General features: G+C 43.5%; 25 non-coding genes across 25 annotated transcripts; 18 read left to right on the top strand and 7 right to left on the bottom strand.

Annotated features, from left to right (window-relative positions):
- Window positions 1–722: 722 nt before the first annotated feature.
- TRNAI-UAU (transfer RNA isoleucine (anticodon UAU)) lies at window positions 723–817 on the bottom strand. Its single transcript has 2 exons — window positions 780–817; window positions 723–758 (listed from the first exon to the last, which is right to left on the bottom strand). It is a non-coding gene; the product is annotated as a tRNA-Ile (tRNA).
- A 1,022-nt stretch (window positions 818–1,839) lies between these two features.
- On the top strand, window positions 1,840–1,911 carry TRNAT-UGU (transfer RNA threonine (anticodon UGU)). The gene has a single exon. It is a non-coding gene; the product is annotated as a tRNA-Thr (tRNA).
- Window positions 1,912–2,598: 687 nt separating this feature from the next.
- TRNAS-GCU (transfer RNA serine (anticodon GCU)) lies at window positions 2,599–2,680 on the top strand. The gene has a single exon. It is a non-coding gene; the product is annotated as a tRNA-Ser (tRNA).
- Window positions 2,681–3,226: 546 nt separating this feature from the next.
- On the top strand, window positions 3,227–3,298 carry TRNAT-CGU (transfer RNA threonine (anticodon CGU)). Its single transcript has one exon. It is a non-coding gene; the product is annotated as a tRNA-Thr (tRNA).
- A 1,488-nt stretch (window positions 3,299–4,786) lies between these two features.
- TRNAI-UAU (transfer RNA isoleucine (anticodon UAU)) lies at window positions 4,787–4,881 on the bottom strand. Its single transcript has 2 exons — window positions 4,844–4,881; window positions 4,787–4,822 (listed from the first exon to the last, which is right to left on the bottom strand). It is a non-coding gene; the product is annotated as a tRNA-Ile (tRNA).
- Window positions 4,882–5,903: 1,022 nt separating this feature from the next.
- On the top strand, window positions 5,904–5,975 carry TRNAT-UGU (transfer RNA threonine (anticodon UGU)). The gene has a single exon. It is a non-coding gene; the product is annotated as a tRNA-Thr (tRNA).
- Window positions 5,976–6,662: 687 nt separating this feature from the next.
- TRNAS-GCU (transfer RNA serine (anticodon GCU)) lies at window positions 6,663–6,744 on the top strand. The gene has a single exon. It is a non-coding gene; the product is annotated as a tRNA-Ser (tRNA).
- Window positions 6,745–7,289: 545 nt separating this feature from the next.
- Window positions 7,290–7,361, top strand: TRNAT-CGU (transfer RNA threonine (anticodon CGU)). The gene has a single exon. It is a non-coding gene; the product is annotated as a tRNA-Thr (tRNA).
- Window positions 7,362–8,849: 1,488 nt separating this feature from the next.
- TRNAI-UAU (transfer RNA isoleucine (anticodon UAU)) lies at window positions 8,850–8,944 on the bottom strand. Its single transcript has 2 exons — window positions 8,907–8,944; window positions 8,850–8,885 (listed from the first exon to the last, which is right to left on the bottom strand). It is a non-coding gene; the product is annotated as a tRNA-Ile (tRNA).
- A 1,022-nt stretch (window positions 8,945–9,966) lies between these two features.
- Window positions 9,967–10,038, top strand: TRNAT-UGU (transfer RNA threonine (anticodon UGU)). Its single transcript has one exon. It is a non-coding gene; the product is annotated as a tRNA-Thr (tRNA).
- A 687-nt stretch (window positions 10,039–10,725) lies between these two features.
- On the top strand, window positions 10,726–10,807 carry TRNAS-GCU (transfer RNA serine (anticodon GCU)). The gene has a single exon. It is a non-coding gene; the product is annotated as a tRNA-Ser (tRNA).
- A 546-nt stretch (window positions 10,808–11,353) lies between these two features.
- TRNAT-CGU (transfer RNA threonine (anticodon CGU)) lies at window positions 11,354–11,425 on the top strand. Its single transcript has one exon. It is a non-coding gene; the product is annotated as a tRNA-Thr (tRNA).
- A 1,488-nt stretch (window positions 11,426–12,913) lies between these two features.
- TRNAI-UAU (transfer RNA isoleucine (anticodon UAU)) lies at window positions 12,914–13,008 on the bottom strand. Its single transcript has 2 exons — window positions 12,971–13,008; window positions 12,914–12,949 (listed from the first exon to the last, which is right to left on the bottom strand). It is a non-coding gene; the product is annotated as a tRNA-Ile (tRNA).
- A 1,022-nt stretch (window positions 13,009–14,030) lies between these two features.
- TRNAT-UGU (transfer RNA threonine (anticodon UGU)) lies at window positions 14,031–14,102 on the top strand. Its single transcript has one exon. It is a non-coding gene; the product is annotated as a tRNA-Thr (tRNA).
- Window positions 14,103–14,789: 687 nt separating this feature from the next.
- On the top strand, window positions 14,790–14,871 carry TRNAS-GCU (transfer RNA serine (anticodon GCU)). Its single transcript has one exon. It is a non-coding gene; the product is annotated as a tRNA-Ser (tRNA).
- A 546-nt stretch (window positions 14,872–15,417) lies between these two features.
- TRNAT-CGU (transfer RNA threonine (anticodon CGU)) lies at window positions 15,418–15,489 on the top strand. The gene has a single exon. It is a non-coding gene; the product is annotated as a tRNA-Thr (tRNA).
- Window positions 15,490–16,977: 1,488 nt separating this feature from the next.
- TRNAI-UAU (transfer RNA isoleucine (anticodon UAU)) lies at window positions 16,978–17,072 on the bottom strand. Its single transcript has 2 exons — window positions 17,035–17,072; window positions 16,978–17,013 (listed from the first exon to the last, which is right to left on the bottom strand). It is a non-coding gene; the product is annotated as a tRNA-Ile (tRNA).
- A 1,022-nt stretch (window positions 17,073–18,094) lies between these two features.
- Window positions 18,095–18,166, top strand: TRNAT-UGU (transfer RNA threonine (anticodon UGU)). The gene has a single exon. It is a non-coding gene; the product is annotated as a tRNA-Thr (tRNA).
- A 687-nt stretch (window positions 18,167–18,853) lies between these two features.
- TRNAS-GCU (transfer RNA serine (anticodon GCU)) lies at window positions 18,854–18,935 on the top strand. The gene has a single exon. It is a non-coding gene; the product is annotated as a tRNA-Ser (tRNA).
- Window positions 18,936–19,481: 546 nt separating this feature from the next.
- Window positions 19,482–19,553, top strand: TRNAT-CGU (transfer RNA threonine (anticodon CGU)). Its single transcript has one exon. It is a non-coding gene; the product is annotated as a tRNA-Thr (tRNA).
- A 1,488-nt stretch (window positions 19,554–21,041) lies between these two features.
- Window positions 21,042–21,136, bottom strand: TRNAI-UAU (transfer RNA isoleucine (anticodon UAU)). The gene is made up of 2 exons: window positions 21,099–21,136; window positions 21,042–21,077 (listed from the first exon to the last, which is right to left on the bottom strand). It is a non-coding gene; the product is annotated as a tRNA-Ile (tRNA).
- A 1,022-nt stretch (window positions 21,137–22,158) lies between these two features.
- On the top strand, window positions 22,159–22,230 carry TRNAT-UGU (transfer RNA threonine (anticodon UGU)). Its single transcript has one exon. It is a non-coding gene; the product is annotated as a tRNA-Thr (tRNA).
- A 687-nt stretch (window positions 22,231–22,917) lies between these two features.
- Window positions 22,918–22,999, top strand: TRNAS-GCU (transfer RNA serine (anticodon GCU)). The gene has a single exon. It is a non-coding gene; the product is annotated as a tRNA-Ser (tRNA).
- A 546-nt stretch (window positions 23,000–23,545) lies between these two features.
- Window positions 23,546–23,617, top strand: TRNAT-CGU (transfer RNA threonine (anticodon CGU)). Its single transcript has one exon. It is a non-coding gene; the product is annotated as a tRNA-Thr (tRNA).
- A 1,488-nt stretch (window positions 23,618–25,105) lies between these two features.
- On the bottom strand, window positions 25,106–25,200 carry TRNAI-UAU (transfer RNA isoleucine (anticodon UAU)). The gene is made up of 2 exons: window positions 25,163–25,200; window positions 25,106–25,141 (listed from the first exon to the last, which is right to left on the bottom strand). It is a non-coding gene; the product is annotated as a tRNA-Ile (tRNA).
- Window positions 25,201–26,023: the final 823 nt, after the last annotated feature.

The following is a 26,023-nucleotide window of genomic DNA, read 5'->3' as shown; positions in this document are numbered from 1 at the left end:
GTATGATGAGCAGGGGTCCAGGCACTTCGCCTGACGAACGCCGGGCTTAGCCCTGCCGGGCCTAGCCCTGAGGGGCCTAACTGGGCATGGCCCTGTGTAAGGTAGGGTGAGCAGGGGACCACTTGCAACTAACCTTCGGCACCAATCAGGCATGGAGAGGTCTGTGCAAATGCCCAGCCCTTTAGCAATCTCGATCTGCAAAACCTTCAACTCCTAATTCTCATGGCTCCCAGAAGCCCTAGCCCATATGCAAATGAGGCGAGTTCCTATCAGCATCCTTGTTCTGCTTGATTTTATCAAAGTGACTGCCTGATTAGTGAAAGGGTATTTATTCTCAGAGTTTTGCTTCAAAGGCGATAATGCAGTAAATAGACAACATTATTCTTTGTAAGTTGATATTGTCTCCTGGATCCTACTCCAGTAACCCTTTTTCTACCTTTACAAATGTCTTCCGTAAGTGGTGCTCAGCAGAAAATGGAGTATAATAACAGTTGACATTTTTTATTTTCTGTTCTATTTTCAAAAACCCTCCGTAGCTGTATTTAAAGCGCAAACACCCCATAAATAACTTGCAATGAGTATTCCATGTCTAAAAGGCAGAGGAGCTGTCATACAACATTAACTGACAATCAAGGAAACCTTGAGGTGAACCAAAAAATGTCCAGAACATTTATTGGTTCAATAATTCAGTTTTGAGGTGAATTAGTAAAAAGTTCCAAAGTTGCTCCAGGTGAGGCTTGAACTCACAACCTCGGCATTGCTCACTGCATGTACTGCTGTATAAGTACCGCGCGCTAACCGATTGCGCCACTGGAGCTGCTGTGTTTTGGTTTTCGACATGAAACTACACCCACAAACACACACACAAGTGTACAAAAGCACCCACAAGCTCTGGCATTGTCTTTTTAGCTGACACCAAATTATGGGTGCCTTGTAGTGCCCATATTGTGCCACTGGAGCTTACCTTTTAGCCTGATATACACTTTGCCACTGATGTTCAGCCAATGGTGCAGTCAAATGTCCCTTCTACATTTTTGTCATGCTGCAGGCAGTGCCACTGGAGCCAGCATGATGCTCTTCCTCATATTCAACACGTGTCAATTGAAACACCTCCCAATGTCATCTTGGCGATGCCTATAAACACCCCAGGACTTTGATGAATTTTTCTCAACAGCAAGTGAGGCAGTTTTCCTGCAAACGGCTGGATGTACCTCAACAAGGAACGCATTGTGGTTCTATTTTGAAGATGTTTGTGTTATTACCTGTAAAGACTTGAATGCCTAACATAATCCCTGTAGACGAGGTGGCCGAGTGGTTAAGGCGATGGACTGCTAATCTGCTGTACACGCGTGGTTTCGAATCCCACCTTTGTCGATTTTAACTTTTGAAATCTTTTTTAAACATCTGCATTGCTCTAAGCACCATTGCCATTGGCTTTCAAAGAACATACAGACAAAAGTGAAAATATGCATGTTAGTTGATTAAGAAGGACACAAACAAGGTTGTCGTGTTACTGGCAGGAATGCAATCTGCTGTGCTTGACTACCCTTTGAGCCAGAATCCGGATAGAAATTTAAAAAAGCAAAGGTAATATCCATATTGTCTCTCTGCTGCCATGTACATGTTTTTTTCAACTTTCACGCATCACATCTCCTCATTAGTCACCCTAAAATTGCACGGAATACGCACAAATTAGCTGCTCCTCAAAAAATCGGCCAGAAAAAAACAGGTCAAATCACAATCATATACATACATTCTCACACACCCTTCAAATATGTCTACCCAGTAAACATCATGTTGTGTGCTCGTTGTGTTGCTGTTATGCGTCGTAACCTGAGGGGCTCTGTAGCTCAGTGGCAGAGCACTGGTCTTGTAAACCAGGGGTCGTGAGTTCGATCCTCATCAGGGCCTCCAAATGGTAATTTTCTTGAACATTGTTGAATAGGAACTGATATTGCACATTGTACCTGTGCAACCTTTTACCAATGGATTCGGGCCTATAACAAAGCCACAAGCGCAAGGTGTCTGAATAGTCTGTGGGGAAGGTCGGCTTTCTGGACCTAATTTCTTCAAGAAAAAGACCTTGATAATTTTGTGATGACAGATGCAGATGATCACGGTGAAGCCCTTACTCTATTGAACAGTACAGCGGTTCTGGGTTGCACGCCTTTCTCTATTTTCAGGGACGTTGATGTGGCAAAATTTAATTGGAAAAGGGTTATTGCCATCACTCACTATTTAAATTCAATGACATCACAGGAAGCAGCAGCATCTGAACTTTGATCTTGGCTGGAAACGTTGAATGATGCCAAACACTGGGAAACTGGAGCTTGCGTTATGCTGGTTTTACTACTAATGGTGTGCCATACGGAAGCTCAAGCACCTTCCTCTGGATTAGTGTTGTGAACCCTCCAGGAGCTCTTGTTATATTTTTCTGAACTTCAACTTGATGTGTTTATCTATCAATGGCCGGGTAAGGAAGAACGAGTCAACGATCTTGTTTCTATTATGACAAACATGATCTATTTTTCACTGACTTTGCACCACCATTGTTTTATCTCTTCTTTAAGCATGGGATTCGAGCACCGTTCCCAAACAGACGAGGTGGCCGAGTGGTTAAGGCGATGGACTGCTAATCCATTGTGCTCTGCACGCGTGGGTTCGAATCCCACCTTCGTCGTATTTTTTCTTTATAGTCTGCATTTAAACATAGACCAAAGTCTTTCAACCTCCCCGTGAAAGACAGGAATGAGTACAGATATGGAAATAGAGATGTAAAAATAAGTTCATTGGTGCAGGCGGAGAATGAAATTAGTCAAAGACTTTCCTCGTAGGTTTCCATTCTTTACTATTATAGGAGCCAAAATCAGCGCAGTTAGTAAACTCCCAAGCTTACATCCCAAATTCTTTTTTCTTTTAGTTGTCTGCCTTTTACATGTTCCTTTTGCCATCATTCTGACCTGCTATCTAAACTCATGAACCTGTTCAGCATCCTACTCAATACATACATACCCGTAAAAGTACATACTCAAACGCATACCGACAATGTATCACCAACATAAGCACACACGCTTTCGCAAATCAGATGTATGATGACGTACTGAACACATGCAGAGATATACAGCCATTTTTACACAACCAGAAATTCATATACCTGGAGATCTACCTAGGTAAAAACCATGGTTTCTTTGCACTTTCTGTTGTTGGCTGTGAGCAAGCAGCAGGTGTCCTTGTAGCTCAGTGGCAGAGCACTGGTCTCGTAAACCAGGGGTCATGAGTTCAAACCTCATCAGGGCCTCGGGCGGATTATTTTCAAAAAGCACGGGGAAGAGAAGCCAGAGTTGCACCATCTACAGAGAACCTTTTATGACGGGATGCATCCTCATAATTGAAGTCTTCCACAGAAGGAGTGAAATAGAGTTCGAGAGGAAGGCCTAATGTTTTCAGGCAAAGACTGACAAAAACCTTGCAATGTCGCATGTAGCTGCTTTGGTGAAAAGACTGTTCAAGTTCACAATGCAACGGAGGGGTGTTCCCCATCTCCATACAATCATCTCTTTGATAATGTAAACGTGCCAGGCGTGTTGAAAGACAAAGACAGACACAACCGCACATACCAGTTGAAGAAAGACAGCCAGCAAACACATTTGTATAGAGGTAAGCAAGCCTCAATTAGAGATGTGAGTCCCTCCGTTTCTGCGGGAGTCCACAAGTTTAATAAAAAATGAACACATATCTTTCATGTTCTAATGATTACCAATCTTTCTGATTAGCTCTGCATAGCTCCAATGGCTATGTGTGTGTGTGTGTGTGTATGTGCCCGTGTGTGTAGGGGAAGGGGTCGGTAGATGTGTTCACGCAGAGCAAGTTGCATACATCGCCAACAGCCATTCTCTCCTGCTCCTGTGCATCCAGTTCGGAAGCGAACCCACCCAATTGTTCTATATGTCTGCTACCCTGACCGCATTCACACATCATTGGCTATTAGTATGCAGCTTGTGGGCGCTGTCAATGGGATATAAGCACCATTCCCCATGTCTGCAATAGCTAGACCAGATTCTGAGGTATGATGAGCAGGGGTCCAGGCACTTCGCCTGACGAACGCCGGGCTTAGCCCTGCCGGGCCTAGCCCTGAGGGGCCTAACTGGGCATGGCCCTGTGTAAGGTAGGGTGAGCAGGGGACCACTTGCAACTAACCTTTGGCACCAATCAGGCATGGAGAGGTCTGTGCAAATGCCCAGCCCTTTAGCAATCTCGATCTGCAAAACCTTCAACTCCTAATTCTCATGGCTCCCAGAAGCCCTAGCCCATATGCAAATGAGGCGAGTTCCTATCAGCATCCTTGTTCTGCTTGATTTTATCAAAGTGACTGCCTGATTAGTGAAAGGGTATTTATTCTCAGAGGTTTGCTTCAAAGGCGATAATGCAGTAAATAGACAACATTATTCTTTGTAAGTTGATATTGTCTCCTGGATCCTACTCCAGTAACCCTTTTTCTACCTTTACAAATGTCTTCCGTAAGTGGTGCTCAGCAGAAAATGGAGTATAATAACAGTTGACATTTTTTATTTTCTGTTCTATTTTCAAAAACCCTCCGTAGCTGTATTTAAAGCGCAAACACCCCATAAATAACTTGCAATGAGTATTCCATGTCTAAAAGGCAGAGGAGCTGTCATACAACATTAACTGACAATCAAGGAAACCTTGAGGTGAACCAAAAAATGTCCAGAACATTTATTGGTTCAATAATTCAGTTTTGAGGTGAATTAGTAAAAAGTTCCAAAGTTGCTCCAGGTGAGGCTTGAACTCACAACCTCGGCATTGCTCACTGCATGTACTGCTGTATAAGTACCGCGCGCTAACCGATTGCGCCACTGGAGCTGCTGTGTTTTGGTTTTCGACATGAAACTACACCCACAAACACACACACAAGTGTACAAAAGCACCCACAAGCTCTGGCATTGTCTTTTTAGCTGACACCAAATTATGGGTGCCTTGTAGTGCCCATATTGTGCCACTGGAGCTTACCTTTTAGCCTGATATACACTTTGCCACTGATGTTCAGCCAATGGTGCAGTCAAATGTCCCTTCTACATTTTTGTCATGCTGCAGGCAGTGCCACTGGAGCCAGCATGATGCTCTTCCTCATATTCAACACGTGTCAATTGAAACACCTCCCAATGTCATCTTGGCGATGCCTATAAACACCCCAGGACTTTGATGAATTTTTCTCAACAGCAAGTGAGGCAGTTTTCCTGCAAACGGCTGGATGTACCTCAACAAGGAACGCATTGTGGTTCTATTTTGAAGATGTTTGTGTTATTACCTGTAAAGACTTGAATGCCTAACATAATCCCTGTAGACGAGGTGGCCGAGTGGTTAAGGCGATGGACTGCTAATCTGCTGTACACGCGTGGTTTCGAATCCCACCTTTGTCGATTTTAACTTTTGAAATCTTTTTTAAACATCTGCATTGCTCTAAGCACCATTGCCATTGGCTTTCAAAGAACATACAGACAAAAGTGAAAATATGCATGTTAGTTGATTAAGAAGGACACAAACAAGGTTGTCGTGTTACTGGCAGGAATGCAATCTGCTGTGCTTGACTACCCTTTGAGCCAGAATCCGGATAGAAATTTAAAAAAGCAAAGGTAATATCCATATTGTCTCTCTGCTGCCATGTACATGTTTTTTTCAACTTTCACGCATCACATCTCCTCATTAGTCACCCTAAAATTGCACGGAATACGCACAAATTAGCTGCTCCTCAAAAAATCGGCCAGAAAAAAACAGGTCAAATCACAATCATATACATACATTCTCACACACCCTTCAAATATGTCTACCCAGTAAACATCATGTTGTGTGCTCGTTGTGTTGCTGTTATGCGTCGTAACCTGAGGGGCTCTGTAGCTCAGTGGCAGAGCACTGGTCTTGTAAACCAGGGGTCGTGAGTTCGATCCTCATCAGGGCCTCCAAATGGTAATTTTCTTGAACATTGTTGAATAGGAACTGATATTGCACATTGTACCTGTGCAACCTTTTACCAATGGATTCGGGCCTATAACAAAGCCACAAGCGCAAGGTGTCTGAATAGTCTGTGGGGAAGGTCGGCTTTCTGGACCTAATTTCTTCAAGAAAAAGACCTTGATAATTTTGTGATGACAGATGCAGATGATCACGGTGAAGCCCTTACTCTATTGAACAGTACAGCGGTTCTGGGTTGCACGCCTTTCTCTATTTTCAGGGACGTTGATGTGGCAAAATTTAATTGGAAAAGGGTTATTGCCATCACTCACTATTTAAATTCAATGACATCACAGGAAGCAGCAGCATCTGAACTTTGATCTTGGCTGGAAACGTTGAATGATGCCAAACACTGGGAAACTGGAGCTTGCGTTATGCTGGTTTTACTACTAATGGTGTGCCATACGGAAGCTCAAGCACCTTCCTCTGGATTAGTGTTGTGAACCCTCCAGGAGCTCTAGTTATATTTTTCTGAACTTCAACTTGATGTGTTTATCTATCAATGGCCGGGTAAGGAAGAACGAGTCAACGATCTTGTTTCTATTATGACAAACATGATCTATTTTTCACTGACTTTGCACCACCATTGTTTTATCTCTTCTTTAAGCATGGGATTCGAGCACCGTTCCCAAACAGACGAGGTGGCCGAGTGGTTAAGGCGATGGACTGCTAATCCATTGTGCTCTGCACGCGTGGGTTCGAATCCCACCTTCGTCGTATTTTTTCTTTATAGTCTGCATTTAAACATAGACAAAGTCTTTCAACCTCCCTGTGAAAGACAGGAATGAGTACAGATATGGAAATAGAGATGTAAAAATAAGTTCATTGGTGCAGGCGGAGAATGAAATTAGTCAAAGACTTTCCTCGTAGGTTTCCATTCTTTACTATTATAGGAGCCAAAATCAGCGCAGTTAGTAAACTCCCAAGCTTACATCCCAAATTCTTTTTTCTTTTAGTTGTCTGCCTTTTACATGTTCCTTTTGCCATCATTCTGACCTGCTATCTAAACTCATGAACCTGTTCAGCATCCTACTCAATACATACATACCCGTAAAAGTACATACTCAAACGCATACCGACAATGTATCACCAACATAAGCACACACGCTTTCGCAAATCAGATGTATGATGACGTACTGAACACATGCAGAGATATACAGCCATTTTTACACAACCAGAAATTCATATACCTGGAGATCTACCTAGGTAAAAACCATGGTTTCTTTGCACTTTCTGTTGTTGGCTGTGAGCAAGCAGCAGGTGGCCTTGTAGCTCAGTGGCAGAGCACTGGTCTCGTAAACCAGGGGTCATGAGTTCAAACCTCATCAGGGCCTTGGGCGGATTATTTTCAAAAAGCACGGGGAAGAGAAGCCAGAGTTGCACCATCTACAGAGAACCTTTTATGACGGGATGCATCCTCATAATTGAAGTCTTCCACAGAAGGAGTGAAATAGAGTTCGAGAGGAAGGCCTAATGTTTTCAGGCAAAGACTGACAAAAACCTTGCAATGTCGCATGTAGCTGCTTTGGTGAAAAGACTGTTCAAGTTCACAATGCAACGGAGGGGTGTTCCCCATCTCCATACAATCATCTCTTTGATAATGTAAACGTGCCAGGCGTGTTGAAAGACAAAGACAGACACAACCGCACATACCAGTTGAAGAAAGACAGCCAGCAAACACATTTGTATAGAGGTAAGCAAGCCTCAATTAGAGATGTGAGTCCCTCCGTTTCTGCGGGAGTCCACAAGTTTAATAAAAAATGAACACATATCTTTCATGTTCTAATGATTACCAATCTTTCTGATTAGCTCTGCATAGCTCCAATGGCTATGTGTGTGTGTGTGTGTGTATGTGCCCGTGTGTGTAGGGGAAGGGGTCGGTAGATGTGTTCACGCAGAGCAAGTTGCATACATCGCCAACAGCCATTCTCTCCTGCTCCTGTGCATCCAGTTCGGAAGCGAACCCACCCAATTGTTCTATATGTCTGCTACCCTGACCGCATTCACACATCATTGGCTATTAGTATGCAGCTTGTGGGCGCTGTCAATGGGATATAAGCACCATTCCCCATGTCTGCAATAGCTAGACCAGATTCTGAGGTATGATGAGCAGGGGTCCAGGCACTTCGCCTGACGAACGCCGGGCTTAGCCCTGCCGGGCCTAGCCCTGAGGGGCCTAACTGGGCATGGCCCTGTGTAAGGTAGGGTGAGCAGGGGACCACTTGCAACTAACCTTCGGCACCAATCAGGCATGGAGAGGTCTGTGCAAATGCCCAGCCCTTTAGCAATCTCGATCTGCAAAACCTTCAACTCCTAATTCTCATGGCTCCCAGAAGCCCTAGCCCATATGCAAATGAGGCTAATTCCTATCAGCATCCTTGTTCTGCTTGATTTTATCAAAGTGACTGCCTGATTAGTGAAAGGGTATTTATTCTCAGAGGTTTGCTTCAAAGGCGATAATGCAGTAAATAGACAACATTATTCTTTGTAAGTTGATATTGTCTCCTGGATCCTACTCCAGTAACCCTTTTTCTACCTTTACAAATGTCTTCCGTAAGTGGTGCTCAGCAGAAAATGGAGTATAATAACAGTTGACATTTTTTATTTTCTGTTCTATTTTCAAAAACCCTCCGTAGCTGTATTTAAAGCGCAAACACCCCATAAATAACTTGCAATGAGTATTCCATGTCTAAAAGGCAGAGGAGCTGTCATACAACATTAACTGACAATCAAGGAAACCTTGAGGTGAACCAAAAAATGTCCAGAACATTTATTGGTTCAATAATTCAGTTTTGAGGTGAATTAGTAAAAAGTTCCAAAGTTGCTCCAGGTGAGGCTTGAACTCACAACCTCGGCATTGCTCACTGCATGTACTGCTGTATAAGTACCGCGCGCTAACCGATTGCGCCACTGGAGCTGCTGTGTTTTGGTTTTCGACATGAAACTACACCCACAAACACACACACAAGTGTACAAAAGCACCCACAAGCTCTGGCATTGTCTTTTTAGCTGACACCAAATTATGGGTGCCTTGTAGTGCCCATATTGTGCCACTGGAGCTTACCTTTTAGCCTGATATACACTTTGCCACTGATGTTCAGCCAATGGTGCAGTCAAATGTCCCTTCTACATTTTTGTCATGCTGCAGGCAGTGCCACTGGAGCCAGCATGATGCTCTTCCTCATATTCAACACGTGTCAATTGAAACACCTCCCAATGTCATCTTGGCGATGCCTATAAACACCCCAGGACTTTGATGAATTTTTCTCAACAGCAAGTGAGGCAGTTTTCCTGCAAACGGCTGGATGTACCTCAACAAGGAACGCATTGTGGTTCTATTTTGAAGATGTTTGTGTTATTACCTGTAAAGACTTGAATGCCTAACATAATCCCTGTAGACGAGGTGGCCGAGTGGTTAAGGCGATGGACTGCTAATCTGCTGTACACGCGTGGTTTCGAATCCCACCTTTGTCGATTTTAACTTTTGAAATCTTTTTTAAACATCTGCATTGCTCTAAGCACCATTGCCATCGGCTTTCAAAGAACATACAGACAAAAGTGAAAATATGCATGTTAGTTGATTAAGAAGGACACAAACAAGGTTGTCGTGTTACTGGCAGGAATGCAATCTGCTGTGCTTGACTACCCTTTGAGCCAGAATCCGGATAGAAATTTAAAAAAGCAAAGGTAATATCCATATTGTCTCTCTGCTGCCATGTACATGTTTTTTTCAACTTTCACGCATCACATCTCCTCATTAGTCACCCTAAAATTGCACGGAATACGCACAAATTAGCTGCTCCTCAAAAAATCGGCCAGAAAAAAACAGGTCAAATCACAATCATATACATACATTCTCACACACCCTTCAAATATGTCTACCCAGTAAACATCATGTTGTGTGCTCGTTGTGTTGCTGTTATGCGTCGTAACCTGAGGGGCTCTGTAGCTCAGTGGCAGAGCACTGGTCTTGTAAACCAGGGGTCGTGAGTTCGATCCTCATCAGGGCCTCCAAATGGTAATTTTCTTGAACATTGTTGAATAGGAACTGATATTGCACATTGTACCTGTGCAACCTTTTACCAATGGATTCGGGCCTATAACAAAGCCACAAGCGCAAGGTGTCTGAATAGTCTGTGGGGAAGGTCGGCTTTCTGGACCTAATTTCTTCAAGAAAAAGACCTTGATAATTTTGTGATGACAGATGCAGATGATCACGGTGAAGCCCTTACTCTATTGAACAGTACAGCGGTTCTGGGTTGCACGCCTTTCTCTATTTTCAGGGACGTTGATGTGGCAAAATTTAATTGGAAAAGGGTTATTGCCATCACTCACTATTTAAATTCAATGACATCACAGGAAGCAGCAGCATCTGAACTTTGATCTTGGCTGGAAACGTTGAATGATGCCAAACACTGGGAAACTGGAGCTTGCGTTATGCTGGTTTTACTACTAATGGTGTGCCATACGGAAGCTCAAGCACCTTCCTCTGGATTAGTGTTGTGAACCCTCCAGGAGCTCTTGTTATATTTTTCTGAACTTCAACTTGATGTGTTTATCTATCAATGGCCGGGTAAGGAAGAACGAGTCAACGATCTTGTTTCTATTATGACAAACATGATCTATTTTTCACTGACTTTGCACCACCATTGTTTTATCTCTTCTTTAAGCATGGGATTCGAGCACCGTTCCCAAACAGACGAGGTGGCCGAGTGGTTAAGGCGATGGACTGCTAATCCATTGTGCTCTGCACGCGTGGGTTCGAATCCCACCTTCGTCGTATTTTTTCTTTATAGTCTGCATTTAAACATAGACCAAAGTCTTTCAACCTCCCTGTGAAAGACAGGAATGAGTACAGATATGGAAATAGAGATGTAAAAATAAGTTCATTGGTGCAGGCGGAGAATGAAATTAGTCAAAGACTTTCCTCGTAGGTTTCCATTCTTTACTATTATAGGAGCCAAAATCAGCGCAGTTAGTAAACTCCCAAGCTTACATCCCAAATTCTTTTTTCTTTTAGTTGTCTGCCTTTTACATGTTCCTTTTGCCATCATTCTGACCTGCTATCTAAACTCATGAACCTGTTCAGCATCCTACTCAATACATACATACCCGTAAAAGTACATACTCAAACGCATACCGACAATGTATCACCAACATAAGCACACACGCTTTCGCAAATCAGATGTATGATGACGTACTGAACACATGCAGAGATATACAGCCATTTTTACACAACCAGAAATTCATATACCTGGAGATCTACCTAGGTAAAAACCATGGTTTCTTTGCACTTTCTGTTGTTGGCTGTGAGCAAGCAGCAGGTGTCCTTGTAGCTCAGTGGCAGAGCACTGGTCTCGTAAACCAGGGGTCATGAGTTCAAACCTCATCAGGGCCTCGGGCGGATTATTTTCAAAAAGCACGGGGAAGAGAAGCCAGAGTTGCACCATCTACAGAGAACCTTTTATGACGGGATGCATCCTCATAATTGAAGTCTTCCACAGAAGGAGTGAAATAGAGTTCGAGAGGAAGGCCTAATGTTTTCAGGCAAAGACTGACAAAAACCTTGCAATGTCGCATGTAGCTGCTTTGGTGAAAAGACTGTTCAAGTTCACAATGCAACGGAGGGGTGTTCCCCATCTCCATACAATCATCTCTTTGATAATGTAAACGTGCCAGGCGTGTTGAAAGACAAAGACAGACACAACCGCACATACCAGTTGAAGAAAGACAGCCAGCAAACACATTTGTATAGAGGTAAGCAAGCCTCAATTAGAGATGTGAGTCCCTCCGTTTCTGCGGGAGTCCACAAGTTTAATAAAAAATGAACACATATCTTTCATGTTCTAATGATTACCAATCTTTCTGATTAGCTCTGCATAGCTCCAATGGCTATGTGTGTGTGTGTGTGTGTGTGTGCCCGTGTGTGTAGGGGAAGGGGTCGGTAGATGTGTTCACGCAGAGCAAGTTGCATACATCGCCAACAGCCATTCTCTCCTGCTCCTGTGCATCCAGTTCGGAAGCGAACCCACCCAATTGTTCTATATGTCTGCTACCCTGACCGCATTCACACATCATTGGCTATTAGTATGCAGCTTGTGGGCGCTGTCAATGGGATATAAGCACCATTCCCCATGTCTGCAATAGCTAGACCAGATTCTGAGGTATGATGAGCAGGGGTCCAGGCACTTCGCCTGACGAACGCCGGGCTTAGCCCTGCCGGGCCTAGCCCTGAGGGGCCTAACTGGGCATGGCCCTGTGTAAGGTAGGGTGAGCAGGGGACCACTTGCAACTAACCTTCGGCACCAATCAGGCATGGAGAGGTCTGTGCAAATGCCCAGCCCTTTAGCAATCTCGATCTGCAAAACCTTCAACTCCTAATTCTCATGGCTCCCAGAAGCCCTAGCCCATATGCAAATGAGGCGAGTTCCTATCAGCATCCTTGTTCTGCTTGATTTTATCAAAGTGACTGCCTGATTAGTGAAAGGGTATTTATTCTCAGAGGTTTGCTTCAAAGGCGATAATGCAGTAAATAGACAACATTATTCTTTGTAAGTTGATATTGTCTCCTGGATCCTACTCCAGTAACCCTTTTTCTACCTTTACAAATGTCTTCCGTAAGTGGTGCTCAGCAGAAAATGGAGTATAATAACAGTTGACATTTTTTATTTTCTGTTCTATTTTCAAAAACCCTCCGTAGCTGTATTTAAAGCGCAAACACCCCATAAATAACTTGCAATGAGTATTCCATGTCTAAAAGGCAGAGGAGCTGTCATACAACATTAACTGACAATCAAGGAAACCTTGAGGTGAACCAAAAAATGTCCAGAACATTTATTGGTTCAATAATTCAGTTTTGAGGTGAATTAGTAAAAAGTTCCAAAGTTGCTCCAGGTGAGGCTTGAACTCACAACCTCGGCATTGCTCACTGCATGTACTGCTGTATAAGTACCGCGCGTTAACCGATTGCGCCACTGGAGCTGCTGTGTTTTGGTTTTCGACATGAAACTACACCCACAAACACACACACAAGTGTACAAAAGCACCCACAAGCTCTGGCATTGTCTTTTTAGCTGACACCAAATTATGGGTGCCTTGTAGTGCCCATATTGTGCCACTGGAGCTTACCTTTTAGCCTGATATACACTTTGCCACTGATGTTCAGCCAATGGTGCAGTCAAATGTCCCTTCTACATTTTTGTCATGCTGCAGGCAGTGCCACTGGAGCCAGCATGATGCTCTTCCTCATATTCAACACGTGTCAATTGAAACACCTCCCAATGTCATCTTGGCGATGCCTATAAACACCCCAGGACTTTGATGAATTTTTCTCAACAGCAAGTGAGGCAGTTTTCCTGCAAACGGCTGGATGTACCTCAACAAGGAACGCATTGTGGTTCTATTTTGAAGATGTTTGTGTTATTACCTGTAAAGACTTGAATGCCTAACATAATCCCTGTAGACGAGGTGGCCGAGTGGTTAAGGCGATGGACTGCTAATCTGCTGTACACGCGTGGTTTCGAATCCCACCTTTGTCGATTTTAACTTTTGAAATCTTTTTTAAACATCTGCATTGCTCTAAGCACCATTGCCATTGGCTTTCAAAGAACATACAGACAAAAGTGAAAATATGCATGTTAGTTGATTAAGAAGGACACAAACAAGGTTGTCGTGTTACTGGCAGGAATGCAATCTGCTGTGCTTGACTACCCTTTGAGCCAGAATCCGGATAGAAATTTAAAAAAGCAAAGGTAATATCCATATTGTCTCTCTGCTGCCATGTACATGTTTTTTTCAACTTTCACGCATCACATCTCCTCATTAGTCACCCTAAAATTGCACGGAATACGCACAAATTAGCTGCTCCTCAAAAAATCGGCCAGAAAAAAACAGGTCAAATCACAATCATATACATACATTCTCACACACCCTTCAAATATGTCTACCCAGTAAACATCATGTTGTGTGCTCGTTGTGTTGCTGTTATGCGTCGTAACCTGAGGGGCTCTGTAGCTCAGTGGCAGAGCACTGGTCTTGTAAACCAGGGGTCGTGAGTTCGATCCTCATCAGGGCCTCCAAATGGTAATTTTCTTGAACATTGTTGAATAGGAACTGATATTGCACATTGTACCTGTGCAACCTTTTACCAATGGATTCGGGCCTATAACAAAGCCACAAGCGCAAGGTGTCTGAATAGTCTGTGGGGAAGGTCGGCTTTCTGGACCTAATTTCTTCAAGAAAAAGACCTTGATAATTTTGTGATGACAGATGCAGATGATCACGGTGAAGCCCTTACTCTATTGAACAGTACAGCGGTTCTGGGTTGCACGCCTTTCTCTATTTTCAGGGACGTTGATGTGGCAAAATTTAATTGGAAAAGGGTTATTGCCATCACTCACTATTTAAATTCAATGACATCACAGGAAGCAGCAGCATCTGAACTTTGATCTTGGCTGGAAACGTTGAATGATGCCAAACACTGGGAAACTGGAGCTTGCGTTATGCTGGTTTTACTACTAATGGTGTGCCATACGGAAGCTCAAGCACCTTCCTCTGGATTAGTGTTGTGAACCCTCCAGGAGCTCTTGTTATATTTTTCTGAACTTCAACTTGATGTGTTTATCTATCAATGGCCGGGTAAGGAAGAACGAGTCAACGATCTTGTTTCTATTATGACAAACATGATCTATTTTTCACTGACTTTGCACCACCATTGTTTTATCTCTTCTTTAAGCATGGGATTCGAGCACCGTTCCCAAACAGACGAGGTGGCCGAGTGGTTAAGGCGATGGACTGCTAATCCATTGTGCTCTGCACGCGTGGGTTCGAATCCCACCTTCGTCGTATTTTTTCTTTATAGTCTGCATTTAAACATAGACCAAAGTCTTTCAACCTCCCTGTGAAAGACAGGAATGAGTACAGATATGGAAATAGAGATGTAAAAATAAGTTCATTGGTGCAGGCGGAGAATGAAATTAGTCAAAGACTTTCCTCGTAGGTTTCCATTCTTTACTATTATAGGAGCCAAAATCAGCGCAGTTAGTAAACTCCCAAGCTTACATCCCAAATTCTTTTTTCTTTTAGTTGTCTGCCTTTTACATGTTCCTTTTGCCATCATTCTGACCTGCTATCTAAACTCATGAACCTGTTCAGCATCCTACTCAATACATACATACCCGTAAAAGTACATACTCAAACGCATACCGACAATGTATCACCAACATAAGCACACACGCTTTCGCAAATCAGATGTATGATGACGTACTGAACACATGCAGAGATATACAGCCATTTTTACACAACCAGAAATTCATATACCTGGAGATCTACCTAGGTAAAAACCATGGTTTCTTTGCACTTTCTGTTGTTGGCTGTGAGCAAGCAGCAGGTGTCCTTGTAGCTCAGTGGCAGAGCACTGGTCTCGTAAACCAGGGGTCATGAGTTCAAACCTCATCAGGGCCTCGGGCGGATTATTTTCAAAAAGCACGGGGAAGAGAAGCCAGAGTTGCACCATCTACAGAGAACCTTTTATGACGGGATGCATCCTCATAATTGAAGTCTTCCACAGAAGGAGTGAAATAGAGTTCGAGAGGAAGGCCTAATGTTTTCAGGCAAAGACTGACAAAAACCTTGCAATGTCGCATGTAGCTGCTTTGGTGAAAAGACTGTTCAAGTTCACAATGCAACGGAGGGGTGTTCCCCATCTCCATACAATCATCTCTTTGATAATGTAAACGTGCCAGGCGTGTTGAAAGACAAAGACAGACACAACCGCACATACCAGTTGAAGAAAGACAGCCAGCAAACACATTTGTATAGAGGTAAGCAAGCCTCAATTAGAGATGTGAGTCCCTCCGTTTCTGCGGGAGTCCACAAGTTTAATAAAAAATGAACACATATCTTTCATGTTCTAATGATTACCAATCTTTCTGATTAGCTCTGCATAGCTCCAATGGCTATGTGTGTGTGTGTGTGTGTATGTGCCCGTGTGTGTAGGGGAAGGGGTCGGTAGATGTGTTCACGCAGAGCAAGTTGCATACATCGCCAACAGCCATTCTCTCCTGCTCCTGTGCATCCAGTTCGGAAGCGAACCCACCCAATTGTTCTATATGTCTGCTACCCTGACCGCATTCACACATCATTGGCTATTAGTATGCAGCTTGTGGGCGCTGTCAATGGGATATAAGCACCATTCCCCATGTCTGCAATAGCTAGACCAGATTCTGAGGTATGATGAGCAGGGGTCCAGGCACTTCGCCTGACGAACGCCGGGCTTAGCCCTGCCGGGCCTAGCCCTGAGGGGCCTAACTGGGCATGGCCCTGTGTAAGGTAGGGTGAGCAGGGGACCACTTGCAACTAACCTTCGGCACCAATCAGGCATGGAGAGGTCTGTGCAAATGCCCAGCCCTTTAGCAATCTCGATCTGCAAAACCTTCAACTCCTAATTCTCATGGCTCCCAGAAGCCCTAGCCCATATGCAAATGAGGCGAGTTCCTATCAGCATCCTTGTTCTGCTTGATTTTATCAAAGTGACTGCCTGATTAGTGAAAGGGTATTTATTCTCAGAGGTTTGCTTCAAAGGCGATAATGCAGTAAATAGACAACATTATTCTTTGTAAGTTGATATTGTCTCCTGGATCCTACTCCAGTAACCCTTTTTCTACCTTTACAAATGTCTTCCGTAAGTGGTGCTCAGCAGAAAATGGAGTATAATAACAGTTGACATTTTTTATTTTCTGTTCTATTTTCAAAAACCCTCCGTAGCTGTATTTAAAGCGCAAACACCCCATAAATAACTTGCAATGAGTATTCCATGTCTAAAAGGCAGAGGAGCTGTCATACAACATTAACTGACAATCAAGGAAACCTTGAGGTGAACCAAAAAATGTCCAGAACATTTATTGGTTCAATAATTCAGTTTTGAGGTGAATTAGTAAAAAGTTCCAAAGTTGCTCCAGGTGAGGCTTGAACTCACAACCTCGGCATTGCTCACTGCATGTACTGCTGTATAAGTACCGCGCGCTAACCGATTGCGCCACTGGAGCTGCTGTGTTTTGGTTTTCGACATGAAACTACACCCACAAACACACACACAAGTGTACAAAAGCACCCACAAGCTCTGGCATTGTCTTTTTAGCTGACACCAAATTATGGGTGCCTTGTAGTGCCCATATTGTGCCACTGGAGCTTACCTTTTAGCCTGATATACACTTTGCCACTGATGTTCAGCCAATGGTGCAGTCAAATGTCCCTTCTACATTTTTGTCATGCTGCAGGCAGTGCCACTGGAGCCAGCATGATGCTCTTCCTCATATTCAACACGTGTCAATTGAAACACCTCCCAATGTCATCTTGGCGATGCCTATAAACACCCCAGGACTTTGATGAATTTTTCTCAACAGCAAGTGAGGCAGTTTTCCTGCAAACGGCTGGATGTACCTCAACAAGGAACGCATTGTGGTTCTATTTTGAAGATGTTTGTGTTATTACCTGTAAAGACTTGAATGCCTAACATAATCCCTGTAGACGAGGTGGCCGAGTGGTTAAGGCGATGGACTGCTAATCTGCTGTACACGCGTGGTTTCGAATCCCACCTTTGTCGATTTTAACTTTTGAAATCTTTTTTAAACATCTGCATTGCTCTAAGCACCATTGCCATTGGCTTTCAAAGAACATACAGACAAAAGTGAAAATATGCATGTTAGTTGATTAAGAAGGACACAAACAAGGTTGTCGTGTTACTGGCAGGAATGCAATCTGCTGTGCTTGACTACCCTTTGAGCCAGAATCCGGATAGAAATTTAAAAAAGCAAAGGTAATATCCATATTGTCTCTCTGCTGCCATGTACATGTTTTTTTCAACTTTCACGCATCACATCTCCTCATTAGTCACCCTAAAATTGCACGGAATACGCACAAATTAGCTGCTCCTCAAAAAATCGGCCAGAAAAAAACAGGTCAAATCACAATCATATACATACATTCTCACACACCCTTCAAATATGTCTACCCAGTAAACATCATGTTGTGTGCTCGTTGTGTTGCTGTTATGCGTCGTAACCTGAGGGGCTCTGTAGCTCAGTGGCAGAGCACTGGTCTTGTAAACCAGGGGTCGTGAGTTCGATCCTCATCAGGGCCTCCAAATGGTAATTTTCTTGAACATTGTTGAATAGGAACTGATATTGCACATTGTACCTGTGCAACCTTTTACCAATGGATTCGGGCCTATAACAAAGCCACAAGCGCAAGGTGTCTGAATAGTCTGTGGGGAAGGTCGGCTTTCTGGACCTAATTTCTTCAAGAAAAAGACCTTGATAATTTTGTGATGACAGATGCAGATGATCACGGTGAAGCCCTTACTCTATTGAACAGTACAGCGGTTCTGGGTTGCACGCCTTTCTCTATTTTCAGGGACGTTGATGTGGCAAAATTTAATTGGAAAAGGGTTATTGCCATCACTCACTATTTAAATTCAATGACATCACAGGAAGCAGCAGCATCTGAACTTTGATCTTGGCTGGAAACGTTGAATGATGCCAAACACTGGGAAACTGGAGCTTGCGTTATGCTGGTTTTACTACTAATGGTGTGCCATACGGAAGCTCAAGCACCTTCCTCTGGATTAGTGTTGTGAACCCTCCAGGAGCTCTTGTTATATTTTTCTGAACTTCAACTTGATGTGTTTATCTATCAATGGCCGGGTAAGGAAGAACGAGTCAACGATCTTGTTTCTATTATGACAAACATGATCTATTTTTCACTGACTTTGCACCACCATTGTTTTATCTCTTCTTTAAGCATGGGATTCGAGCACCGTTCCCAAACAGACGAGGTGGCCGAGTGGTTAAGGCGATGGACTGCTAATCCATTGTGCTCTGCACGCGTGGGTTCGAATCCCACCTTCGTCGTATTTTTTCTTTATAGTCTGCATTTAAACATAGACCAAAGTCTTTCAACCTCCCTGTGAAAGACAGGAATGAGTACAGATATGGAAATAGAGATGTAAAAATAAGTTCATTGGTGCAGGCGGAGAATGAAATTAGTCAAAGACTTTCCTCGTAGGTTTCCATTCTTTACTATTATAGGAGCCAAAATCAGCGCAGTTAGTAAACTCCCAAGCTTACATCCCAAATTCTTTTTTCTTTTAGTTGTCTGCCTTTTACATGTTCCTTTTGCCATCATTCTGACCTGCTATCTAAACTCATGAACCTGTTCAGCATCCTACTCAATACATACATACCCGTAAAAGTACATACTCAAACGCATACCGACAATGTATCACCAACATAAGCACACACGCTTTCGCAAATCAGATGTATGATGACGTACTGAACACATGCAGAGATATACAGCCATTTTTACACAACCAGAAATTCATATACCTGGAGATCTACCTAGGTAAAAACCATGGTTTCTTTGCACTTTCTGTTGTTGGCTGTGAGCAAGCAGCAGGTGGCCTTGTAGCTCAGTGGCAGAACACTGGTCTCGTAAACCAGGGGTCATGAGTTCAAACCTCATCAGGGCCTCGGGCGGATTATTTTCAAAAAGCACGGGGAAGAGAAGCCAGAGTTGCACCATCTACAGAGAACCTTTTATGACGGGATGCATCCTCATAATTGAAGTCTTCCACAGAAGGAGTGAAATAGAGTTCGAGAGGAAGGCCTAATGTTTTCAGGCAAAGACTGACAAAAACCTTGCAATGTCGCATGTAGCTGCTTTGGTGAAAAGACTGTTCAAGTTCACAATGCAACGGAGGGGTGTTCCCCATCTCCATACAATCATCTCTTTGATAATGTAAACGTGCCAGGCGTGTTGAAAGACAAAGACAGACACAACCGCACATACCAGTTGAAGAAAGACAGCCAGCAAACACATTTGTATAGAGGTAAGCAAGCCTCAATTAGAGATGTGAGTCCCTCCGTTTCTGCGGGAGTCCACAAGTTTAATAAAAAATGAACACATATCTTTCATGTTCTAATGATTACCAATCTTTCTGATTAGCTCTGCATAGCTCCAATGGCTATGTGTGTGTGTGTGTGTGTATGTGCCCGTGTGTGTAGGGGAAGGGGTCGGTAGATGTGTTCACGCAGAGCAAGTTGCATACATCGCCAACAGCCATTCTCTCCTGCTCCTGTGCATCCAGTTCGGAAGCGAACCCACCCAATTGTTCTATATGTCTGCTACCCTGACCGCATTCACACATCATTGGCTATTAGTATGCAGCTTGTGGGCGCTGTCAATGGGATATAAGCACCATTCCCCATGTCTGCAATAGCTAGACCAGATTCTGAGGTATGATGAGCAGGGGTCCAGGCACTTCGCCTGACGAACGCCGGGCTTAGCCCTGCCGGGCCTAGCCCTGAGGGGCCTAACTGGGCATGGCCCTGTGTAAGGTAGGGTGAGCAGGGGACCACTTGCAACTAACCTTCGGCACCAATCAGGCATGGAGAGGTCTGTGCAAATGCCCAGCCCTTTAGCAATCTCGATCTGCAAAACCTTCAACTCCTAATTCTCATGGCTCCCAGAAGCCCTAGCCCATATGCAAATGAGGCTAATTCCTATCAGCATCCTTGTTCTGCTTGATTTTATCAAAGTGACTGCCTGATTAGTGAAAGGGTATTTATTCTCAGAGGTTTGCTTCAAAGGCGATAATGCAGTAAATAGACAACATTATTCTTTGTAAGTTGATATTGTCTCCTGGATCCTACTCCAGTAACCCTTTTTCTACCTTTACAAATGTCTTCCGTAAGTGGTGCTCAGCAGAAAATGGAGTATAATAACAGTTGACATTTTTTATTTTCTGTTCTATTTTCAAAAACCCTCCGTAGCTGTATTTAAAGCGCAAACACCCCATAAATAACTTGCAATGAGTATTCCATGTCTAAAAGGCAGAGGAGCTGTCATACAACATTAACTGACAATCAAGGAAACCTTGAGGTGAACCAAAAAATGTCCAGAACATTTATTGGTTCAATAATTCAGTTTTGAGGTGAATTAGTAAAAAGTTCCAAAGTTGCTCCAGGTGAGGCTTGAACTCACAACCTCGGCATTGCTCACTGCATGTACTGCTGTATAAGTACCGCGCGCTAACCGATTGCGCCACTGGAGCTGCTGTGTTTTGGTTTTCGACATGAAACTACACCCACAAACACACACACAAGTGTACAAAAGCACCCACAAGCTCTGGCATTGTCTTTTTAGCTGACACCAAATTATGGGTGCCTTGTAGTGCCCATATTGTGCCACTGGAGCTTACCTTTTAGCCTGATATACACTTTGCCACTGATGTTCAGCCAATGGTGCAGTCAAATGTCCCTTCTACATTTTTGTCATGCTGCAGGCAGTGCCACTGGAGCCAGCATGATGCTCTTCCTCATATTCAACACGTGTCAATTGAAACACCTCCCAATGTCATCTTGGCGATGCCTATAAACACCCCAGGACTTTGATGAATTTTTCTCAACAGCAAGTGAGGCAGTTTTCCTGCAAACGGCTGGATGTACCTCAACAAGGAACGCATTGTGGTTCTATTTTGAAGATGTTTGTGTTATTACCTGTAAAGACTTGAATGCCTAACATAATCCCTGTAGACGAGGTGGCCGAGTGGTTAAGGCGATGGACTGCTAATCTGCTGTACACGCGTGGTTTCGAATCCCACCTTTGTCGATTTTAACTTTTGAAATCTTTTTTAAACATCTGCATTGCTCTAAGCACCATTGCCATTGGCTTTCAAAGAACATACAGACAAAAGTGAAAATATGCATGTTAGTTGATTAAGAAGGACACAAACAAGGTTGTCGTGTTACTGGCAGGAATGCAATCTGCTGTGCTTGACTACCCTTTGAGCCAGAATCCGGATAGAAATTTAAAAAAGCAAAGGTAATATCCATATTGTCTCTCTGCTGCCATGTACATGTTTTTTTCAACTTTCACGCATCACATCTCCTCATTAGTCACCCTAAAATTGCACGGAATACGCACAAATTAGCTGCTCCTCAAAAAATCGGCCAGAAAAAAACAGGTCAAATCACAATCATATACATACATTCTCACACACCCTTCAAATATGTCTACCCAGTAAACATCATGTTGTGTGCTCGTTGTGTTGCTGTTATGCGTCGTAACCTGAGGGGCTCTGTAGCTCAGTGGCAGAGCACTGGTCTTGTAAACCAGGGGTCGTGAGTTCGATCCTCATCAGGGCCTCCAAATGGTAATTTTCTTGAACATTGTTGAATAGGAACTGATATTGCACATTGTACCTGTGCAACCTTTTACCAATGGATTCGGGCCTATAACAAAGCCACAAGCGCAAGGTGTCTGAATAGTCTGTGGGGAAGGTCGGCTTTCTGGACCTAATTTCTTCAAGAAAAAGACCTTGATAATTTTGTGATGACAGATGCAGATGATCACGGTGAAGCCCTTACTCTATTGAACAGTACAGCGGTTCTGGGTTGCACGCCTTTCTCTATTTTCAGGGACGTTGATGTGGCAAAATTTAATTGGAAAAGGGTTATTGCCATCACTCACTATTTAAATTCAATGACATCACAGGAAGCAGCAGCATCTGAACTTTGATCTTGGCTGGAAACGTTGAATGATGCCAAACACTGGGAAACTGGAGCTTGCGTTATGCTGGTTTTACTACTAATGGTGTGCCATACGGAAGCTCAAGCACCTTCCTCTGGATTAGTGTTGTGAACCCTCCAGGAGCTCTTGTTATATTTTTCTGAACTTCAACTTGATGTGTTTATCTATCAATGGCCGGGTAAGGAAGAACGAGTCAACGATCTTGTTTCTATTATGACAAACATGATCTATTTTTCACTGACTTTGCACCACCATTGTTTTATCTCTTCTTTAAGCATGGGATTCGAGCACCGTTCCCAAACAGACGAGGTGGCCGAGTGGTTAAGGCGATGGACTGCTAATCCATTGTGCTCTGCACGCGTGGGTTCGAATCCCACCTTCGTCGTATTTTTTCTTTATAGTCTGCATTTAAACATAGACCAAAGTCTTTCAACCTCCCTGTGAAAGACAGGAATGAGTACAGATATGGAAATAGAGATGTAAAAATAAGTTCATTGGTGCAGGCGGAGAATGAAATTAGTCAAAGACTTTCCTCGTAGGTTTCCATTCTTTACTATTATAGGAGCCAAAATCAGCGCAGTTAGTAAACTCCCAAGCTTACATCCCAAATTCTTTTTTCTTTTAGTTGTCTGCCTTTTACATGTTCCTTTTGCCATCATTCTGACCTGCTATCTAAACTCATGAACCTGTTCAGCATCCTACTCAATACATACATACCCGTAAAAGTACATACTCAAACGCATACCGACAATGTATCACCAACATAAGCACACACGCTTTCGCAAATCAGATGTATGATGACGTACTGAACACATGCAGAGATATACAGCCATTTTTACACAACCAGAAATTCATATACCTGGAGATCTACCTAGGTAAAAACCATGGTTTCTTTGCACTTTCTGTTGTTGGCTGTGAGCAAGCAGCAGGTGGCCTTGTAGCTCAGTGGCAGAACACTGGTCTCGTAAACCAGGGGTCATGAGTTCAAACCTCATCAGGGCCTCGGGCGGATTATTTTCAAAAAGCACGGGGAAGAGAAGCCAGAGTTGCACCATCTACAGAGAACCTTTTATGACGGGATGCATCCTCATAATTGAAGTCTTCCACAGAAGGAGTGAAATAGAGTTCGAGAGGAAGGCCTAATGTTTTCAGGCAAAGACTGACAAAAACCTTGCAATGTCGCATGTAGCTGCTTTGGTGAAAAGACTGTTCAAGTTCACAATGCAACGGAGGGGTGTTCCCCATCTCCATACAATCATCTCTTTGATAATGTAAACGTGCCAGGCGTGTTGAAAGACAAAGACAGACACAACCGCACATACCAGTTGAAGAAAGACAGCCAGCAAACACATTTGTATAGAGGTAAGCAAGCCTCAATTAGAGATGTGAGTCCCTCCGTTTCTGCGGGAGTCCACAAGTTTAATAAAAAATGAACACATATCTTTCATGTTCTAATGATTACCAATCTTTCTGATTAGCTCTGCATAGCTCCAATGGCTATGTGTGTGTGTGTGTGTGTATGTGCCCGTGTGTGTAGGGGAAGGGGTCGGTAGATGTGTTCACGCAGAGCAAGTTGCATACATCGCCAACAGCCATTCTCTCCTGCTCCTGTGCATCCAGTTCGGAAGCGAACCCACCCAATTGTTCTATATGTCTGCTACCCTGACCGCATTCACACATCATTGGCTATTAGTATGCAGCTTGTGGGCGCTGTCAATGGGATATAAGCACCATTCCCCATGTCTGCAATAGCTAGACCAGATTCTGAGGTATGATGAGCAGGGGTCCAGGCACTTCGCCTGACGAACGCCGGGCTTAGCCCTGCCGGGCCTAGCCCTGAGGGGCCTAACTGGGCATGGCCCTGTGTAAGGTAGGGTGAGCAGGGGACCACTTGCAACTAACCTTCGGCACCAATCAGGCATGGAGAGGTCTGTGCAAATGCCCAGCCCTTTAGCAATCTCGATCTGCAAAACCTTCAACTCCTAATTCTCATGGCTCCCAGAAGCCCTAGCCCATATGCAAATGAGGCTAATTCCTATCAGCATCCTTGTTCTGCTTGATTTTATCAAAGTGACTGCCTGATTAGTGAAAGGGTATTTATTCTCAGAGGTTTGCTTCAAAGGCGATAATGCAGTAAATAGACAACATTATTCTTTGTAAGTTGATATTGTCTCCTGGATCCTACTCCAGTAACCCTTTTTCTACCTTTACAAATGTCTTCCGTAAGTGGTGCTCAGCAGAAAATGGAGTATAATAACAGTTGACATTTTTTATTTTCTGTTCTATTTTCAAAAACCCTCCGTAGCTGTATTTAAAGCGCAAACACCCCATAAATAACTTGCAATGAGTATTCCATGTCTAAAAGGCAGAGGAGCTGTCATACAACATTAACTGACAATCAAGGAAACCTTGAGGTGAACCAAAAAATGTCCAGAACATTTATTGGTTCAATAATTCAGTTTTGAGGTGAATTAGTAAAAAGTTCCAAAGTTGCTCCAGGTGAGGCTTGAACTCACAACCTCGGCATTGCTCACTGCATGTACTGCTGTATAAGTACCGCGCGCTAACCGATTGCGCCACTGGAGCTGCTGTGTTTTGGTTTTCGACATGAAACTACACCCACAAACACACACACAAGTGTACAAAAGCACCCACAAGCTCTGGCATTGTCTTTTTAGCTGACACCAAATTATGGGTGCCTTGTAGTGCCCATATTGTGCCACTGGAGCTTACCTTTTAGCCTGATATACACTTTGCCACTGATGTTCAGCCAATGGTGCAGTCAAATGTCCCTTCTACATTTTTGTCATGCTGCAGGCAGTGCCACTGGAGCCAGCATGATGCTCTTCCTCATATTCAACACGTGTCAATTGAAACACCTCCCAATGTCATCTTGGCGATGCCTATAAACACCCCAGGACTTTGATGAATTTTTCTCAACAGCAAGTGAGGCAGTTTTCCTGCAAACGGCTGGATGTACCTCAACAAGGAACGCATTGTGGTTCTATTTTGAAGATGTTTGTGTTATTACCTGTAAAGACTTGAATGCCTAACATAATCCCTGTAGACGAGGTGGCCGAGTGGTTAAGGCGATGGACTGCTAATCTGCTGTACACGCGTGGTTTCGAATCCCACCTTTGTCGATTTTAACTTTTGAAATCTTTTTTAAACATCTGCATTGCTCTAAGCACCATTGCCATTGGCTTTCAAAGAACATACAGACAAAAGTGAAAATATGCATGTTAGTTGATTAAGAAGGACACAAACAAGGTTGTCGTGTTACTGGCAGGAATGCAATCTGCTGTGCTTGACTACCCTTTGAGCCAGAATCCGGATAGAAATTTAAAAAAGCAAAGGTAATATCCATATTGTCTCTCTGCTGCCATGTACATGTTTTTTTCAACTTTCA

Source organism: Ambystoma mexicanum, unplaced genomic scaffold (genome assembly GCF_040938575.1).
Source record: "Ambystoma mexicanum isolate Mex_15411 unplaced genomic scaffold, UKY_AmexF1_1 Mex_scaf46, whole genome shotgun sequence".
NCBI classification, from domain to species: domain Eukaryota; kingdom Metazoa; phylum Chordata; class Amphibia; order Caudata; family Ambystomatidae; genus Ambystoma; species Ambystoma mexicanum.
This window is presented reverse-complemented; position numbering and strand designations above follow the sequence as displayed.